Source organism: Polypterus senegalus, chromosome 10, assembly GCF_016835505.1.
Source record: "Polypterus senegalus isolate Bchr_013 chromosome 10, ASM1683550v1, whole genome shotgun sequence".
In the NCBI taxonomy this organism is placed as follows: Eukaryota; Metazoa; Chordata; class Cladistia; order Polypteriformes; family Polypteridae; genus Polypterus; species Polypterus senegalus.
The window spans coordinates 168208872-168230052 of NC_053163.1; the positions used below are offsets into that span (position 1 = coordinate 168208872).

At 40.4% G+C, this 21181-nt stretch overlaps 1 protein-coding gene across 4 annotated transcripts in view; it reads left to right on the forward strand.

Annotated features, from left to right (window-relative positions):
* The window catches only part of cbfa2t2 (CBFA2/RUNX1 partner transcriptional co-repressor 2), a 99103-nt gene that overhangs the window by 27623 nt on the left and 50299 nt on the right, over positions 1–21181 (forward strand). Inside the window, exon 1 of one of the 4 annotated variants that reach the window (XM_039767364.1) lies at positions 18554–18704. The exons of the other annotated variants lie outside the window; for them this stretch is intronic. The gene's annotated coding sequence lies outside the window, so the exon portion shown is untranslated. Of the gene's footprint in view, positions 1–18553; positions 18705–21181 lie in introns of those variants that run through there. 4 annotated transcript variants of the gene reach the window in all.

The window sequence follows — 21181 nt, forward strand, 5'->3', positions numbered from 1 at the left end:
GCAAGATAAGTATTTCATTGGCTTAGCAGACATGTTTGCACCCTTCTAAAATGTTTTACATTTTTAAGTTAGATAATGCTTATTGGCTTTCTGTTCACGCTTGGCACATTTGATTCTAAATCCATGCATTATTGAGTTGTACACGTTAAACACAAGTGAGAGGATCATCACACAGTCCGAAAGTGCATTATATGTTGGCTTTGGAAATCCTTTGGTCACAAAACAGAGCAGTCTTAAGATGGAAGTAGGAGAAATCTGACACCACGTCCTGCGAATAGAAGTTACTCGTGGTGTAGAGCACTAAGACTTGAAACTGACTCCAGCGTGAGATGATTGATGGTGTCATTTTAACATGTGTATGGCCCAGAACCGCTTCCGCTTTTTTTTATATGTTGCTCAAAACATTTGTGTTTAAGCTCTCATCCCACGGTGCTACAAGCTATAGTGGTTATGAAAACATTTTAGTGCGTTCATATTCCTGAAGTATAGTCTGGCATCCAGTATGAAAACTGTTCTGAAGTAGAAATGAAGCCCGGGGCCGATTTCACTTGTAGATAGCTAGGGTGAGGGTGGAAAAATAAATTAATTTGGAAAAATAAAGTTGTTGGTAAATAAGCTCCTTTATCCTAATATTTGGTATGTTCAGGTTTAAAGGAAGTAATCGGAGATTGTCAAATGTAATCAAATCTCACACTCTTGAGAATGCACTTGTATTTCAGGAATCAATCAATCAATCAACATTTATTTATATAGCACATTTTCATACGAAAAAAATGTAGCTCAAAGTGCTTTACAAAATGAATAGAAAAATAGAAGACACAATAAAAAGTCAACATTAATTAACATAGAATAAGTAAGGTCCGATGGCCAGGGTGGACAGAAAAAAAAAAAAAAAAACTCCAAAAACTGGAGAAAAAAAATAAAATCTGTAGGGGTTCCAGACCAAGAGACCGCCCAGTCCCCTCTGGGCAATCTACCTAACCTAACAAAAGGAAGCTCGCTATATTGTATTTTTTTTTTTTTTTTTACACTTTGTAGTCGGGGGAGAAAACAATTTGGTGGCACAGACCAGAAAGCAGGAGACCGAGCTAAGGAAGATGCGAAGATTTGCATTGGGTGTGACAAGGATGGATAGGATTAGAAATGAGGACATTAGAGGGTCAGCTCAAGTTGGACAGTTGGGAGACAAAATCAGAGAGGCGAGATTGCGTTGGTTTGGACATGTGCAGAGGAGAGATGATGGGTATGCTGGGAGAAGGATGCTAAGGATGAAGCTGCCAGGAAAGGAGAAAAGAGGAAGGCCTAAGAGAAGGTTTATGGATGTGGTGAGAGAGGACATGCAGGTTATGGGGGTAACAGAGGAAGACGATGAGAACAGGAAGATATGGAAGAAGATGATCCGCTGTGGCAGCAGACAGAAGAAGTAGTCTGGAAAACCAATTTGTGACATTTTGGTTTTGGCTCTCACACTGGTTTCAAGTTCATATTTGCTCTCCTTTCAGTAGAGCATTCACTTTTTAAGAAAATTAATTTTGGAATTTTTGTAAATTCTTATTTTTTTTTTTAATTTATATATTTTGGGTGTGTGAGGCAGAAATGGAGGTTCAACTCCAAGCATGTTTAATACTGTCTGGTTTTATTTTTTTAATGCATCCTTTGTGAGTTCTTGTGGTATTGCTGTATCGCTATTTGAAATCTCAAAATTGTCACTTTAAAAAAAATATGCCAGAAAAAGTTTGGAATTTCCCTTGCTTTTCTAATCAAAAGCACATGTACTAGCTTGATTGCAGGCCCGCTCATCTGTTTTTAGTATTGCGGTGGGGTGAAGTTCTGTCCAGATGTGATTTGCCATTTTTTTTTAATTTTTTTTTTTTTTTATGGTAACCTCTGTTTCTAATATAGCTAAAAGGACTTGAGTAAATCAGTTGCTTATATGTTAGGATGGTAAAGCTTTCAATAACTGTTGTGTTTAAAGCACCTTATTTTTGCATTGGTCTCTTTTTGTCAGAAGCAATTATTATATGATTCTGACATTTTATTTATCAGAATTAATAAGCAGGGGAAAATGGTGTCAAAAATGCAAATACACTTTGACCACATTACTAATTTAATGTTTGTGGCTGGGAAACATTTTTTTTTTATTTATTTTTCCAGTCCACCTCTAACTACTTTTGTTGGTATTTAGTTAAACAGAAATTACAGATTAAAGAATCCTATTCGGTCCTTTTCCCAGAGATTTTTTTTTTTTTTGGCTCCAAAAGCAGATTAGTTGTTAATACAGTATTTCCTGCATATTTACTCTATAATGAGGCAGTAAAAAAGGATATTTCAATTAGGACTTTGTATTGGCAAAAATTTCGCGGTACAATACGTATCATAATACAGGGGTTACTATTCAATATATTGCAATACTGTAAGCAAGGTGATATCCATTATCCAACCCACTATGTTCCAACCACAGGGTCAGTGGGGGGGGTCTGCTGGAGCCAATCCCAGCCAACACGGGGTGCAAGGAAGGAAACGAACCCTGGGTAGGGCGCCAGCCCACTCTGCCATCGTGCTGCCGCAAGGTGAGATATTGAAATAAAATATGAGTTAAAAACCAAAGTTTTTTTTTTATGCAATCAGAACAGTGGGATCTACAACTGCATTTATCAAAGTCCATATAACTTCAGACATCATGGCAATACCTTTTGTGCAATCTGAGGAAAGGAATTAACATGTTCCTTTATCACTAAAAAATTACTGTACTTTGTGATCCTGCTTTAAAGGTTCATAGTTTGCCACACTGTTATAAACTGTCAAGCAGTTTATAAGAAAATGCACTGAAATCTGAACAAAGGAATTAGCATTTGCTAACAGTATATCAGTAAAAAATAAAAGTGCTTGCAGGATTCTTTAGGTAAACAGACAGTACGTATAACACTGTTTTTTTTGTTTTTTTTTGAATTTATTTGTATTAAATTCTGCTTTAAAGGTTCACATTCTATTCTATATAGTATGTAGGCCATTTTTTATTTTTTCAATCTGAAGTGGTTAATAAAAGAAAATGCGTTGTCCCTGTGATATCCAACATCATAACACTATATTTTCTGCAATCTTAAAGGAACTACATTTGCCTATATCACTGAAAATTAAAAGTGCTTACAGGATTCCTAAGAAAAATATTAAACACATGTCAGAAAATACATATATATTGATAGTGAACATTTTTAGATCTTAAACTTGGATTGCACATGTTATTACAGTTTGTGTGTATGTCGGTGCTTATTTTTTAATGTCAAGGTTTTTGTGGAGGAAGATGAGCAGGTCAACATGCCCAGCTTCCAGAACACTTCTCTGCGGTAACAATGACTGCTATGGTAGATCTGAGAGATTCCAGTTCCTTCATTTTTACCTCCTTGTACAACTTGGGCACAGCAGTGTCGTTGATGTGGAGTCGATAGATAAATGCTTCGACTCCTCAGTTTCTAAATCCTCCGACTCCTCTGTAAGTATATACCATGCTAATGTATTTTCTACATCCATTGAAGGAAAGGAAGGCAACATACATGTCATTTCACCACAGAACTACTGGCTAGGAAGCCAACACTCTACTATAATGCCAGATTAAAGACAAACACAATTGATTGGCGGCCGCAGATTGCGGGTGTCCACATGGACGGGCAGATCCAGCTTGCCGAAAATCTCGACCACCGCCCCCATCCAAAGTAATGTGATGCCTCGGTCTGCTGCAGTGGCTGTCTCCTCTGTCAGACAGCCGGAAGTTTAGTGTATTGTGTCACTCACTGGCCAGCTGATCAGCAGAACGAGCCTCTGCTGGAGACAGGTAGGGAGATCTGTGTTCTCGGCTCCTTCGGCCCCCTTCACTAGCGCATAGCGAAGGGGGGCCAACGGAGCTGAGAACACACCAGATGATTTTTCAGGCGTTTGACGTGTGATGACTCGTTGAACGGCCGAAAAAATCAGCAGTGCATCTGTAAATGTATGGGGGACTTTAGGCTAGGTTCACAGTTCCCTGTAACAGTGGAACACGACACAATGGAAAGCGGTGCCGCACCTTACCTGTGCATTACATCCCATATAGTGACGCATACAGTCAATGAAAAGCATGCTTCATGGTTACTTGACATGTTCGTTTGTGGTAACATTATGCACTGCATGCATTGGGCTTTATTCTTACAGCAGAGAAGTAGTTCATTATGACTGTTTGTGAATTGGGACATTTCAACTTACTTTTTTAATTGACATTTAAATTTAGTAGGAGTCGGTTAACTTTTTGCCGACTCCGACTCCAGGTACCCAAAATTGTCTCCGACTCCACAGCCCTGGTTGTCGGGAGGGTATGGTGTAACGAGGCTCCATTGCATTCACCATATTTCAGAAGGCTTCACTCTCTACAAGACTCAGAGGGTGCATATCTTTGCAAATTAAATGGAGTATCGACTTGAGTTATTTTAGTTTGCATAAATGGAGGTCTGTTTGCTAACTTTGGTGTGTGAACTTGTTCCATAGTGAGTTAAAAGGGGCCCACTTTAACGCTAGTCGTTTGCTGCTTGTTAATCTGTACATCAGTCTGTCTAGCTAAGTGTGCTCTCCGATTCCTTGTGTTGATTTTGGCATGGCACAATTTGCAGACAACATGGCTCTTGTCAATCTCCTTAATGCCTTCTTTATTGTGAAAGCCAAAATGAGCCCACACTTCCACTTTGTAACGTGTTACTAGTCCGCTCAGTTTGTCACTGCATGATCCACGTTGTCTGCCAGATCCGCTTGCCTACAACATCAACCCTTGCGCTACTTCCTGTCTCAATTTATGTTACGTTAGTTGCTATCTTGCGATCAGGGGTTTAAACGCAACGCAAAATGAACTGTGTGCCTTGAATCTTTGAATGTAAACTAGTCATTACAAATCGATATGTTTTTGAGAATCGATGGACTATCAAAAAACATAATACTGCAATACTCGGGTGTATCTTTTTTTTTTTTTTTTTGTTTTCCACCACTAATTTCAATATTGTCTTTTTAAAAATTTAATGACCTCTTGTCAGTCTCAAATTTACTTTATCCTTCTTGGGAGTCGAGTGTTTTCTCCATCACAAGACATACACACATGTAAAGACCAAAATATTCAATAAACATTGTTACATTTTTGGGGAGAATCTATGTGTTGCCTACTTTAAATGTTAAAAATGATTAGAAATGAACATTTGGGATTTTCACTGTTGGGAAGGAGAAACCATGACTGAAGCAATCATTGAAACTGTATAACTGGAAAGGGGGGGAGGGGGTAGAAATTTTGGGGTGTGTGTGATCCGACCGGGTGCTCCGTAGCAGGGCACCTTACCCTGAAAGACACTGGCGAAGTCCTGCAAACAGTTACAAATACCAAATATATGAGGGAGGGTGAAGGTAAGGAGTACAAATCCATTAAAAGAGGACAATGAACCAAATAATGTCCAGTAGACCCATTAGGGGCATAGCCATTCTCATCAGGCGTGTGTCAAATACACTTTCCTGCCTCTCAGTTTTACTTCTCTTAAATGAACCAGGCTCCTTCTCTTTTGAGTCTTTGTCTCTGTTCCTCTTCCAACTCCAGGCTCAGTTAAGATGGAGACCCTCGTATGCTTGGGTTGGTAGTATTTTTGTAGTACGTTCCCAGCTCAAGATCTATTAACGTAGTCACTTGACCAGGTAGTGGCATCCCACCTGGAATGTATACCACCCTGTAGACATTATTGCTGTTACATTTGTTTGAAATTAATGGGCACAGCAGATGTGGGTTCTTTTGTATATTGCCATATTGAAAAGATAATTCTACTCGAGGGGGTATATATATTCAATTCAGTTCAATTCTTTGTTCTGTGTACAAGTACCATTTACAATGAAATGTTTGCTTAGACAAAAAACACAATAAATAAATGCATATAAATAAAGCCAGAATCCTAGGAATAAATAGACAGTGGCAGAAGTGAATGTGCAGGTAGCAGTGGAGGCGACACAAGGTTACTAATTGTTCAGGAGTCTGATTGAAGTTGGGTAGAAACTGTTCCTGAACCTGGAGGTGCACGTCCAAATGGACTTCAGTCACTTCCCAGATGAGGGGAGAGTAAAAAGTGACAATGTAGGGTGGCTGGGGTCCCTCCTGAGACAGCGTGTAGTGTGGATGTCATGGATCGAGGGGGCTGTGTGCTCGTGATCTGCTGTGTTGAATTCACACCATATACATTGCTCTATACTTTTTATCAGTTAGAACTGAGGGAGTTTAAGTGGCTTATGTAATTGATTGATCAATAATTATGGTTGTCTGTATTGACAGTCCCAAGATAACTACTTCAGATCTGATGGGACTGTAAATTGCATATAGCAGGCATAGAAAAAAAAAAAAAACTGGCACACTGATCAACCAATTAAAGTTTCAGTTTTATATCGAAGTCTGAAGGATGAAAAAGAACATTGTGCATAAAACTCCATGGATATCATACACAGGATATGGTGGTAAATCATGAACCTTGGAAGCAGCACCTTGCCATACTGTATGTGACAAAGTTCTTGACTTTTAGATAGATCCAGCAGCAGCATACTGATAGAAACAATATTAAATTAAAGATTGATAACAATGATTGTATAACGGACAATTTTGTATAATATTAACATATGGCAGAGTTTTCAGAGACTCAGTGCAGTACTTTGTTTATACTGTACTATGAAATGTTGTCTTGTGTTTTTTAATCTAGCTTGAAACAAAATCTGTCAAAAAACAGAAAATACTGGGTTATAAGTGCTACAAATACATAGCAGTAATTGTTATTGGGAGAACACAATATATTGAGGAGTTTACACCCTCGCTTCTGCATGTGTGTGTGTCTGCAGGGTTAATGAGGTAAGTGTGAGAGTGTAGCCAAGTTCCCATCTGACGAGCGGTTTGTTTCCTTAACTCCGTTGCATGACCTCCCTGTCAGATGAGCCCTTATTCCAAGTCTTCTACCAACTTTGAGATCAATGGGCCACTCGCTGGGAATGGGGTTTACACTCCATCTGATAGTTTTGTGTAGGTCAATACCTGGAATTACTTCTTGGGTCAGTAATTTTTTTTTGTTCTCATTCTGTCCCAGCAGTACTTCCACTAGTGGACCCTGATATTCTGGCATCTCCAAGCCCCATTTTGCAACTTGTAGGCCAGGCACCTTTGGTAGTAGTTCTTGGACTGCTTGCCTTAATTAACACACAGCAGTTTCCTTCTCATGTTCTGACAGGAACTTTTTGCAGCAACATTTCATCATCTGGAAGTTCACCTCACTTTCCCTTAGTTTCCTGTAACTCCTCTTTCACTGTGTGGAAGTGTGTGTACTTTTTGTCCTGTAGAGATAAGGGTGTTTGTTCAGATGACCTGTGATGAACTGTAAAATAATTCTTTTGGCACTCTGTTAAACAGATTAATGCTGTTTTACATCTATATCCTCCATCCTTTCTTTCTCTCTTTCTCGTCTCGGTTTAGAATGCAAGCTATGGCCAAGGTGAAAGGACAAGCAGGGCTAGCTGGGTCTGGGGCGATTTGAGTTTATACATGAAACCTGACTGATTGATTGATCAAAGGGTATCAAATCTAAATCGGAGAACGTGCCGTGGACTAGAGGGTCCCACTGCCCCGGGAGGTATCAGGAAGCCGTGTAGTCCTGGTGTAAATTGAAGGCAATGCGGAAGCTTGGGTGTCTCCATCATTGCGTCATCTGCAGGCCTTGCTGGAAGGGGAGACGTCGGACTCCGTGCTTCAGCTTGACTTCTTGCTTTAAACAAGCTGTACAAGACGACATCCTCATTCTGATATTGATGCTCGTCTTCAGGAAGCTTTCTGACTTTACAACAAGGGGTACATTTTTGTTTAGAGAGATATAGATATTTATGTTCACAATTAACTGGAAATATTCAACCTCCTCACCTCAGAAGACTATTATAGGGATGTGAATTGAGGTTAAATCACCATATACAGGAAAAACAAAACTTAACAAAAAATATTTAATGATACACATTCAGGTTCTTTTGAGAGCATACATTGATTTTATCTCCAGCTCAGAAGGAAATATAATTCTTTTCATGAATGTGCATGCTCATTAATTATTCTTCAAATAAGCCTTTTTTTTTGCCATAAGTGCTAGCAAGCTTCTTGCAACCCCTCTGTTGGAATCCTTGCTCATTCTTCATGTTCAGAAGTCTTTAGCTCGTTGATGTTTGACGTCTCCTGTGCTGCAACTGCCTTCTGTTAATCCCACCAAAGATTAGGGTTGGAATTTTGTTTTGTTAGGTTTTTGTCTTTCTTTTGTTCCTGCTTTCTGAAGTTTTTGTTTCCCCCTAGTTTGACTTTGAAGTAATTTGTTATACAAGTATGGCTTGATTACATGCAATTTTATTTTCTTGAAACAAAATTTTAAAAAAAATCCTCCAAAGATGATGTATGGGATTTAAATCTGGGTTCTCGGAAGGCCACTCCATTACATTCCGGGATCTGTTTCTCAACCAATGTTGTGTTGATTTGGCTGTGTGCTTGGACTCCCCAGCAAGACCATGAACCTTGGTGATCATTGGGATCAATTTCCCAACAGAAGGCATCATCTTCCTCTTCAGAATGCCGTGGTATTTCTGGGAATTTGATCTAAAACCCTCATCATTGACACCAACCTCTCTGCTTGACCATGATGATGATGATATTTTTCTGGGTATAAGCCTGGCCTTTCTCATACCAGGCATACAGCTGGTCCAAACATTTCCAGTTTCATCAGTCCATAGAACCATCTCCCAAAACTCTGCAGGCCTACCCAGATTCCTTCTACCAGATTTTCGGTGACCTTTGATGCTTGGCGTGGCCAAGAGTGGAATGCTTCTCGGGTGCTGGCCATGAAGTCCTGTAGTTTGTTCAGTGTTTGTCTGACAGTTGCCACTGAAACACTTGCTTCATCCTTGTTCAGGTCATCCTGCAGGGGTTTTCTTAGTTGTCCTGTTTAAATTGCTAAGGACACTTGATGAAATATTTGACTTTCTCCCACAGCGACTCATGTTTGTAGCTGTGCTGTAGGTTTTAATGCTTTCTTATGAGGCTCCCAATTGTAAATCTGCTTATACCCAAATGCCCTTCAGGTGCAGTGAAATAATTTCTTCTCTCGGCTTTTGTGAAAGCTCCTTAGTCTTAACCATTATTACACTTCACCTTGAGCACAGTAAGGATCATTATAGAGTTCCAAAAGGCTTAATAATGTTTTGACACTACTTTAGGCCATAAAAACTAGCAGACGTTTTTAAAAACCGCAATATTATACAGTGTAGGGCTTGAATAATCGGGACATGGCTATGTTAATGTATTCTATTACTCCTGAATGCAGCATCCTTCATTTTCTTTGGTGATTGTATGTGTCACTCAACTGATCAGTAGTCAAAACCTAGATTTTTTTAAATAAGTTTTGGTGTCATTATTTCCGATTACAACTTTGTGATTGTGTGTCTGTCTTTGTCTGTGTTGTGGTAACGCCAGGGCGTTGGTGAGCCCCTAACAAGAACACACTTGTACAGTCCTGGGTTCAAATAATCAAAGGTTTTTATTTTGAATTATTTCCAAATGTGACATAAGCACAAGCAAATACGGGTCTCTTTCTCACCATATCTCTCTTTTTCTCCTTACCGCACTGCCTTCCTCCACTCAAGCGTTGCTGCACTACCTCCCAGCTCCGACTCCCTTGAATGAGGGAGTGTGGTCTCTTTTATTACCGACCCGGGAGTGCTTCCGGTGCCAGGGTGACTGCCTGATAAAAGTTCTTCTGGGTTGCATGGAAGTCCATAATTGGGAGCTTGTCTCCCTCGTAGCACCCAGTGACCCCAGCAGGGCTGCTCTGCCGGACTACATATCCCTGCATGCCCTGCTGGTTTCTTACTGTGCACCGCCCTCCAGGGCTGCTGCTATCTAGTATGTTGAGGGAATTAAAAACCTCCAGCAACTTCTCTTTTTAATGGGCTGTCCGTCCATCTTTTCCGGTCCTTCCTTCCAGGTCTGCTCCCTCTCCTGGCCAGGGTGCCCATCCAGCCCTTGTGGCATCAACATTATATAGAGAGATAAATATCGAATCGAGCTACAAATTCTATGTTTGTGAAATCCAAACTTTCTCTGCAAAGAATTATTTGTTTTTTTAAGTCCTTGAAATGATTTTGTTATCATGGCACTGATTTGTCCTTAAAATAGCCGATGTAATGAAGAGCTTCCTGTTTAAAACGGGGCTGCGAGACGTGAACTCAGCTCTTCGGCGCATCTCATTTGATTTTTTCCGGCAAACACATTTTCAAAACAAACCGTGCTATACGACTCTAATCCGAGTCGGAGTAATAATTATGTTGGCGTGAGTCATTTTAGATCTGAGATCGGCTAAAATTTAAACAATGACCGTGACTAATACCCAGTCGTCATTACTCAGTTTGCCAATAGATGTCAGAAGGACAGATGCCAAAACCGAACTGCCCAAAGATAGATTTCGATGTACCAAGCAAATGGCGAAACGTTCTAAATTACTTACGGTTACGGAGCTGTCGAAGGGTTTAAGTCAGTCCTGGAAAGTATGCCCCACCAAACCAACGTTCCAAAAACCAACCGAACTTGCGGTTATCTGCTCGAACCAACACCGACTTACTATACTCGGCCGTCCAGCGGCGTCACTGAAGCATTCGAACATTCTTAGCCAATCGTGCAATACTGCGTCTGTGTGTGCCACGTTATGTTCTAACTACAGAGGCAGAGTCCCAGTGCATGGTTCTAACTTGTATTGACACAAACACCATACATCGTTCAACAAAGTGATCCGAGTGTACATTCTCATAATCAAAATCTACATGATATTGTACAGGGTGGTCCAGATCTAATTCTGCACATCTAGATCGTCTGGATTGACTTTGATTTATGCGGGGACGATTCCAGTTCGGCTCAAAGATGATTCTTCATGTCGTCATGTGCCCACACTTCTCGATGGTCCTGGATTTTTCGGGTGATTTTCTATGCAATAAACTTAAGATATAGCGCAATGAAAATTGCATTATTTGATCTGGACCTCCCTATAGACTTTGGTTTCTTCCATTCCAGGAATACAGATTATTAGAGGGAAAACATTTCATGTATGTGTAATACACCAAGGTGATTATAATTATGTCATTTGAACCTTGTGATGTTTAACGTTGCCCAGTTCTCGGTTTGCTGGTGATTTCTCTTTATGGGCAATTCAGTTTTATTTAAATATTTCCTTCCGTTTTCATAGTCTGCCCCTGCCATGAGTCTTTTACACATCCAGAACAGCTGTTGAGGTTTGTGCAAGTTGGGGTGGAAGCAGCAACCATTGTCTGAGGTTTGAGCCACCTTGGTGTCTGGAGCACATAATGTCAAATGCACCACTTGACCAAGATTGATGTAATTGTAGATTTAAAGCCACTTTCTCAGGGTCACTCGCAGCGAGATGCCAAGCCATGTATGGAGATTCTCGTAGTTTGTGAAGCATGTCCATTCCTTTTTGGAATTGGCTGCCTTCCAGTTAGCCAAGTTTGAAGTGACATTATAGTACTGGAATAACAGGGGTGTGCAGCAGTTTCATTAAAAACAGTAAACCTTAATTAACTAAATTACTGTTCCGTAAAAGGTATTTGTTTTGCTGCATTATTTTACAGTGAATGTTTTTAGACAGTCATCCAGTACTTCATATATTATTTATTAAAAATGCATACATGTCGTCCCTTGAGCTGTTACTGGTTTTGACACAATTTACAGCAATTGCTGCAACTGGGTGATCTTGTTGTTTATTAGTCTGACGGCGTTTTGTTTCTGCTCCTCCTGATGGTGCTGCTTAGACACATTGTTACCTGAGGATTTTCTAGCATGTATGGTATATACCGTTTTCTTTTCTCTCCCTGATTTTTGACAGTTGCAGTTGGCTTAACACCTGACTAGGGCTTTCATATACATTTCTCTTCTATCAGCTATTCTAATGGAAACTCGCCGCGTAGCGTGTTTCATTATGAATTCACTGCTACAGAATAGGGTTCTTGCTGCCTTTTAATGATTGCCATTCAATGTAGCAAGGCTGTGTGGCGGCGTAGTAATTAGCATTGCTGCTTTACAGATCCAACATCCTGGGTTCCACCTGTCTGTTTCATTTTTACTCTGGTCATTCTGGTTTTCCTCCTACATTCAAATGACAAATTGGCAAAGTGAAGGTGCAAGCATTGGGGATGTGCCATTTTAGGGCTCCTACCATTTTCTGAATCATTGTCCCCAAAATTGTTTTAAGTCCGATATCGAATTGTTTATGGACTAAACTCCTGCATAACCTGCCACACAATTTCATGTTCTAAATTATTGTGTAGCCTTTGGTATTTTTACAATGAAAGTAAACTGTGGACCACACTTATTTGGTTTGGTTTTTTTTGTTCACTATATCCAAATTTTCAATGACCAACCAATACAAAAGCTGAAATAAAATGAAAGGCTTTTCTAAATTTAAAATAAAACATTCATAAGATGTTTACCAAGAAGAAATGAGGCTAACAGGCTTAACAAGTTTCCAGGTACAATGGCTTAATTGGGCTCTTAATCTAACACGCCTATAATTTTCTAAATAGCAAGGACATATTGTAACTTAGTACACGAGTCTCTATATAACATGGGGTCGCCTGGAGGACCACCGTGGCTGCAGGTTTTCATTCTAACCCTTTTCTTAATGAGTGCCCTGTTTTTTGCGGCTAATTAGCTTATTTTGAACTAATTTAAATTTACTTGTTCTTGAAGACTCTCTGACTCCTGAATTGTTTCTTTTTCCGTAATTTGCAAACAAACAATGAGCTATAAAATGAGCCAAAACAACCGGTGTCCGTCGCACAGTATCAGAAACTAAAGAAAGGTGAAGGTCTAAGGAATGTCGATCTGCTCAGGTCCGCAAAACATTTTAACAGTGCTCTTAGAAAAGAGAACATCAACAATTTTGGAAACGTCTGCTAATGCCCCACGAGAGCAGCAGCAAGCCATGGAATTAAAGAACGGGTTTAAATAACGATGAGACACGGCACCTCATTAGCTGGTCTTCTGTTGGCTCCCTCACATCACGTTTCATTTCTGTTTGGGTGCCATTTGAGGAAAGAAGTTAAGCAATTCAGAAGAACGATGAAGAAATTCAGGGGAACAAATCGTAAACAAGCAATTCAACTAAAATGAATTCACAAGAATTTAATTAGCAGCACAAACAGGGCATTCATTTACAAAAAAAAAGGGTTAGAATGAAAACCTGCAGCCACGGTGGTCCTCCAGGAGCGGAGTTGGCAACCCCTGCTATATAACATACGCTGCCTAGCTGTCCGTCTCATTTGAGAAGTGGCATTTTTAAACAAAGAAAAAATGAAACATTCTGAGCTTGTTAAAGGAGCTTCTCTTTTATTTAATTTTGATGTGGTGCTCTTTCTGAGTGTGTTTTAGGGTTCTCCCTGGAACAACCCCTCAGTTGAGTGACACCACCCTAGTTCACCTGGACAACATATCCATTAGCCTTCCTTCACCTTGTAGAGGAGAACTCGTCTGATTCCTGGTTCTCGGTTTATTACTCCACCTTGTTAAACGTGAAATGGAAGATATCAGTTTCCTCTTTACTGGCCACCTCCCAGCAACAGAACTACTACCACTGCGTTTCCTCTAGTACCACAATACCTTGGCTGGAGGAGCACTCTATTGGGCACATAATGTTTAGAAGAAGCGAGCATGAAACAAATGGATTTTGAGATCAGCCAGTTTAGACTCCCGATTGACACGTTGGAGGTGAATACTGAACAATTTTGACAGGCAGACCGTTGTTTGGAGCGTCATTAGGGTGCACAAGTGGCCCATGTGCTTGAATAAGGTTTTTGACTTTATGTTGCCACGCAGCAAATCCCCTCCACACTATCTCTGTCTGGTGGTGTGCAGTTCTTGTTGTGGAATGCAGTAATAGCTTTTCTCCAGAAGTGACAGGGTTCATGTTTGCCAGCAAGATCTTCTTCTGACTCATCATCTCACTTAGAAGCAAAACTCTTGAGGCTCATCCAAGTATGTTTTGGCAAACTTGAGGCAGACATTCATGTTTTGCTTAGTGAGGAGTGCATTGATTAATTGCCAGTCGTCTGATTTTATTTATTTATTTATTTATTTATTTTTCCCCTCTCCTCTCTCATTGTCTTTCTGATGGTGACATATTGACCTTGGCTGCAGGGTATGAGAGTCTTGCCAAGAAGTAGATGTAGTATTCTTCTGAAAAATCTTTTGCCTTGTTTTTGGAAAATTTTTAGCATAATTGGTGTTTCTGGTAAAAATATAATACTGCCACAATCTTTTTTTCATCATTTGTGTTTCTTCCATCCCATTTCTTTTAACCCAGAGCCATAAAAATGCCTTATAAACATGTTTTTTTTTTTTTTTTTTTTGCATACTGATAACTTTTCCCCCAAGGTTTTGAGGAATTTTTTTTGGTCCTGGCAAGCTGTACCTCCTAGAGTGTGTGTGCCGATGGCTGCTGCTTAGGAGTGAAGTTTGAATTGTGTTGGGCACTGATGTCCTAAACGGGGCCTGATTTGATAGCTCAGGCTTTGAAACTCCATTCATCCACTGTTGAGGTGGCTCAATCCAGACCCCCCAAGCAGGAACCAGCACAGAATAGGCATCAGTAGCCGACCCAAAGCATCCCTTTAACTGGGATCTGTTCATTGATGGGCAAATATTCTTTTTTTTTTTTATTATTAATTTTATTAAAATCCATACAAAGCAATTAAGTTTTTACAAAAAGAAAAATTTAGTTAAGAACAGATTGATCCCCACCCCTCGACTGTCAAAGCAGGAACCAGCACAGAATAGGCACCAGTAGCCAACCCTAAGCATCCCTTTAACTGGGATCTGTTCATTGATGGGTAAATATTCTTTATCCCAGTAATGGCACACTGCTGTAACGATAACGTGCAGTGAATACACTTGACTTGAGCATTCCTAGTTTTCCGGCTCTTCCTTCATACGTTAGCGTTCGTTTGCCCAGAGGTTGATGTTTTCAAATATCTATGTAAGAATTCATTAATTTGTTTCATGAGCAATGCTCAAAATGGGGGGTGACATGAATATCAGAATTAATAACTCTTTACACTCATCAAAACATTTCATAACAAAAAAGGTTAGTATATAAAAATGGTTGCGTACATTTCCCTCTTGATCTCTCATTGGCCTCCAATAGCCTCCTTTTTCATTGTATTCCACAAACTTAACATATTTTAATGTAACAAGTACAATATTTAATACCAGTAACAGAGCAGTGCTATAACAATAACGTGCAGTGAATACACCTGACTTAAGAGGAAAACTATCAAAGCTTATTTCTCTGTATGTTTAGCATTCGTTTGTGGTTACTGCTTCCTGAGCAGCTCTTCTTTTCTCCACCCTGGCGGCCCGCTTCTTCTCTTTTTTCGTCAGCCATCTTTTCGCGTTAAAACTGATTAAGTCAGCGTTTGTGTTGCAATTACTTAGTACGTTTTCCTTAATTTTGCACTTAAGCTGGCACTAAAGTCTTCAATCTGCCCCAAGAATGATTTAAGATATGAAGAGGTGGAGGAAATAACGGCGAAGGTGGTAGGGATGAGAACGGCTCTCGTACGTATGCGCCGCATATCCACCCTGCAGGCAGCTACCAAGAGTTGATTCTACAATAAAATAAAAAGAGGAATAACCGTGGCGGTCAATCATTACCCCGAGAGTGGACAGTTGTAGACGCCACATAGTATATGTATACCAAATTTCAGGTCAATAGTTCAAACAGTTTGCGAGCTACAGGTGATTTAAAACCCTGGACAGACAAACTGACCGCCACGGTAACGTATTGTATTATATAAGAAGATACCTAAAACTTGTATGTTTGTTTACTGTGCATGCTCAGCAATAATAGTCAAAATTTTCTGTCAGTCCTAATTCACTGTGAAGAATGTCCAGTAGTGCAAAAAAAATCGCTCACGGAGCAAATGCCTTGTGCTGCTGGTTATGGAAAGATCTCAGCTAACACTATTATTAATAATAATAATCATTTTATTTATACTGCACCCTTTGTGTGTGACTGTTTTGCGCCCTTTGTTTTCACTGTGGCTGTTATCAGTCGATTTATTTATAACTTTCTTGTCTAGTTCAGGAGCTGATGGTTACACTGGCAACACTGGATGTGATGCGTCAGCCACCTTTAGGTGAGCATTGGTTCATCACGGGGCGTGTTTTGGATATTGGGAGGGAAACTTGCACAGACATGAGAAGTATGTGCAAATAATAACAAATTTATTTCTGCAGCACATTTCCTACAAAGCATTTAGCTCAAAGTGCTTTACGTGCTGTCCGAGAGAAAGTTGTTTAAATATTATTTGAAATTGGTGGTGGGGGGGATCTAGTCCTCACTTAGAGGATCTCTACAAAACTTTTTCAATACCTGGCTGGATCTAATCAATAACATTTTAGAATAAGCATTTAAATCGAGGAAGTGTACTCTCTTCCCTTTTTTATTCTATTTTTATTTATTTCTTTTTCGTACGGTTAACGTTTTACTCTGTTGGTTTAGCACTCTTTCTTATGTGTGGGGGTTGATTTGATTCGAACCTAGTTTTGTAAAACTTGACTTGCTTGTGTGGAATGTTTTTTTTTTCATAGTTCATTGCACCCCGCCGACCCCTGGCCTGGTGTGGAATTGTCGTTTCCTGGTCCCTTCGGTTAACTCCCAAGCACACGTGTGTGACAATACCCATTAGAAAAATGTTGATGAGGAAGGTCGGTACATTCGGCATAACAATCCTACCCACCTACCTTCTCCAAAATAACATCAAGTCGGTTTTGAAGGTCCCTACAAGTCCTACTGTCTGCCACACTCCTTTGTAGTTTACCCCTTGTGCCTATAGTTCTCTGTGTGAAGAAACAAGTTCTAAAATGTGTGCGAAATTTACTCTTAACAGGGTCCCCGTGTTTTTGCTGAATTCCTTTAAAAGTCGAAGCCTCGATTCACTAAGTGTACCACGTGCACATTTGTTTTCCCCAAAAATTAGCATTAGAAAATCAGGTGCGCGTCATACACGAGGAAATGTAATTCTGTAATGTTTGCTTCTTCTGCTTGGGCTCGCTAGCTCGCTCACGCTCTCTCTAAACGCTTCCTATACAGTCACAATGCACGTTGTACACGGGGCAGTGCGATTTTTGCAATTTCCTTTGTAAAAATTTGGGTGCGCGTCTTACACGAGGGAGCGTGGTACACGAGTAAATACGGCAATTCCTTTCATAATTTTTTTTTTTTTTTAAATAAGATGTGTGCCGAGGCTACCTCAGGAGCACACACTCACACACACACACGCAGCACTAACAGCCGGGGTTTAGGGGAGGTGTACATTCAAATACGTCTTAATTTATACTCCGCTTGCGTCATCGAATGAACCATTGCTTACCAACGGGGAAAAAAAGGAGGGTGGAAAGGAATATACCACCAAGGACGTTCTTGAAGCGCAGAAATGCGCAGATGTTTAGGGTTGGTTGGGTGACACCTAACAAATCAAGACTGGGATGGGTTTGTCACTCCTCCTTTCATAATTTTAAAAAGGTCAGATATGCCACTTAATGTGCTTCTGTTTAAACTGAAAAACCTTCAGCTCCTTTTCATCTTTCGTGGTCCTGGAATCGGCCTAGTTGCCCTTGTCCTTGAGTTTTATTTTGTAGCGCACTTTTCCTCCGGGTGAGACCCCACTGGTGCTTTACAAAGTTTAAGCGTAACCTCCTTTGACTTGCTGTCTACTCGTCGTGCAATGTAACTTTGCATTCTGTTCTCCTTCTTGATGGCTTCTGTACACTGACTGAATGTAGACAGAGACAAATCCATCGTGACTCTTCAGTCTATTCATATGTAACATTTTGTACTTGCTGAATGTAATTCTCTACATTTTACTTACAGTATATTCCATTTTATTGTCCATAAACCTGCCCAGGCCTGCATGCTGTCCAGGTCTCTCTGTAATGGTGTGGCCATCTCTAGATTAGCTGCCATTCCAGCTAGTTTCGTATCATCTGCCAACATGAGCAGCTTGTTTAAATGCCCATTGAGCGTAGTAACCGTGCACGCACAGCTATAAATGTCATTATATATTCCCCATATTTCTGCCCTGTGATGCCACTGGATTGTCTGCTTACAGCAGTAAATCATTTTGACTAAAATTAATATGTTGTCTTTGCTTTATTAAAGAGAAATATGGGTGCCGAATAAATCACAACTTTGCTCTACTTCAAAAGACTGACTGCCTGCCTTTATTTTGAAATGTGAATCTAAGTGTTGAAAGGGAAATACTTTGTTCGGCACTCGGCATGCAGCTTAGCCCTTAGTGTTGGGACTGGGGGTTGTGTTTGGGGTTTCATATGATCCTGCAGACCAGGTGTTTGCAGCCTTAACCACATTTGAGACATCTGTATTATCTGCATTCACAGGTGTGGCCCTCAGTTGCGCTGGCAAAACACAGCTGTGACAGCTTAGAGGGAAAAGCTCCAGGGTGAGCGGTTTCATCTGGAGCTGCAGCCTCAGAAGAGTTTCTCTGCCCTGAAGGAATGTTCCCTACACACACAGCAGCCGCCACCTGATTCACATCCTTCACGTTATTTGTATACAAGGCAAGATGTAGTGCGTTGAATTGGTTTTTTTTTTTTTTTTCTTCCTTCTTCATTGTTACTTACTTTACCAGGCTTCTTTTCTGAGCAGTCTTGTTGGTCCTCCATCCATCCATCTATTGTCCAACCCGTATATCCTAACACAGGGTCACAGGCGGGGTCTTCTGGAGCCAACACGGAGCACAAGGCAGGAATAAACCCCCGGCAGCGTGCCAGCCCAACGCAGGGCAGACCCACCCACACACCAAGCACACATTAGGGACAATTTAGGATCGCCAATGCACCTAACCTGCATGTCTTTCAGGAGAAAATGCACCCTTTTAGTGGACAGTCGGTTCTCTGATTTTACTGAGCATAACGTGAAGTTCAACCCATCTTCACGCCGTATTCCCCTAAGGTTGATGTAACCGTTTTAAATGGGCAGTTGCACGTGAGCAGCAAGTCCCTTCAAGTTTCGTCTTCTCCATAGTGACAGGCCTGTCATTGTAATGGATAGAATACGCTGCAATTTGTGTGCGATTGTCATTGCTCCTTGTATATGCTGTACTATAAATATTCAGGAAGTGTGCTGGTGCCCATTTTAATTGAACAGTGGGCTTAAGTGGCAGAGTGCATGGACTGCACCACAAAGTTCCTGTTTCAGTCCTCTGAGTCATTGTGTGACCCTGAACAAGTCACTTGACCTGCCTATGTCCATCCATCCATTTTCTAACCCGCTGAATCCAAATACAGGGTCACGGGGGTCTGCTGGAGCCAATCCCAGCCAACACAGGGCACAGGACCTGCCTATGTGTCATCTGTAAAACGAAAAGCATGTCAATTTTGTGAAGTGCCTGGAAAGAGCCTTCACTTTATATAAAATAAGAATTGTTTTGCCCTTATACTGTAGATATTTGTTGCCATTTAGGGATACTTCTGCAGAGCATCATGTTTTTTTTTTTTTAAGTCTTGTTGATTATAAAATATCACAATTGCTTAATTTGTGTACTGTACGTTTTGAAAAGCTTGTATTTAATTTTTTTTTTTCTCGTTTTATTTCCCGAGAGTACTGAACTGTTGACTTTGTAAAGAAACTATAGAAGTTAATTGCTTGTAGGAAGCTACTTTAGGCCTGTTATCCAGGTGCTCCTGTGGCGACGTTTACACAATACAAAGTTATTTGGTGTATTAGTGCTGTGCTAAGACTGCCACCCTACGCAAACAGAATGTGGGGAAGCCACTGGAGGCTAAATGGTGTTTGCAGAAACCCTTTGTTTGCAGAGTGCAGCTGCAAGATGGCAGGTAGCAGTATTAGTTAGATATTGAGTATTTTAATTGATCTTAATTTGTTGAACTTCCAATATTTTAAAACCATCACATGAGCGCCTGAGTGCATCCTGGTTGCCAAAGCAGCATCATCCTCATCATTTTTACAGCTGTGTGTCAGTAGATTTTGCCAGTATGGGATATCATTATGGTAAATGTGTTCTCATAGGGACCTCTTGTTGCTGCGCTGTTATATTCTACCTACACTGAAAGGTCTTGTATTTGGAAGTTTACTTTCAATGGAGTTCAGGGTAAAATGTGATTCTAAATTGGCCCTGTAAGAGTATGAGTGCTACATGAGAGAGGGGGGGACCCGATAATGGAGTGTCCACAGACACCGTGCTGCTGACTCCCCCACTGAATATATTTATCTGTTAATTAAGTAGATTTTTTGACTGGTTTACATTAATGCGGTGATGTTCTAGTGGACCATTAAGACTCGATCACCTGAGGGCATGAGGGTTAACCATGCATGTTCTCCTCATTCTGAGTGTTTGGTTTTTTTTTTTTTGCACTTTGGATAGCACCCTCTTGCCCTGCGTTTGGAGTCCTGGCTGATAAAGTCAAGAGAGCCTTAGTGGTGCCTAAGGGGCCTTTTACATTATCGGAGCATTGTAGTTTGTCTTGAACAGAATAATTTCCCCTTGGGGTTAATAAAGTATGTATCCATCCATCCATCCATAAGCCTGGCTTTGCTAAATTATATTGTGTGTTTTGTTTTTTACTTTACTATTTTACAAATTAATGAAATATATTTGAGATTTTAGATTAAACTTTATTAATCCCATGGAGAAATTCAGGTACAAGCATATACAGCAGCAGAAACATAAAAAACAAGGATACAGACTGTCAGGATGGATAATACAGCCAATCAATCAATAAATACAAATAAACTTAAGTGTATTGAGTAAAAGGATCAAACTCAGAAAAGACCCCCAGAGGTGATTCTTGGCACACACTGTGGTGGAATGAGCCTGGGACTAAAAGTGCTCCAAGTGGATGGAAGGGATTTTTCATGATGGCATTCAATTTTGTGATCATCCTCTTTTCCACAACAGCTTCCAGTGTGTCCAGATTTTATTGATGGTTTTTTCCCGGTATTTTGCTTCTTTTGAGGTAACTTTGCCAGGAGACCACACTGGCTACTGTCGACTGGTAGAACATTTCCAGCCACTTGCTGCACGC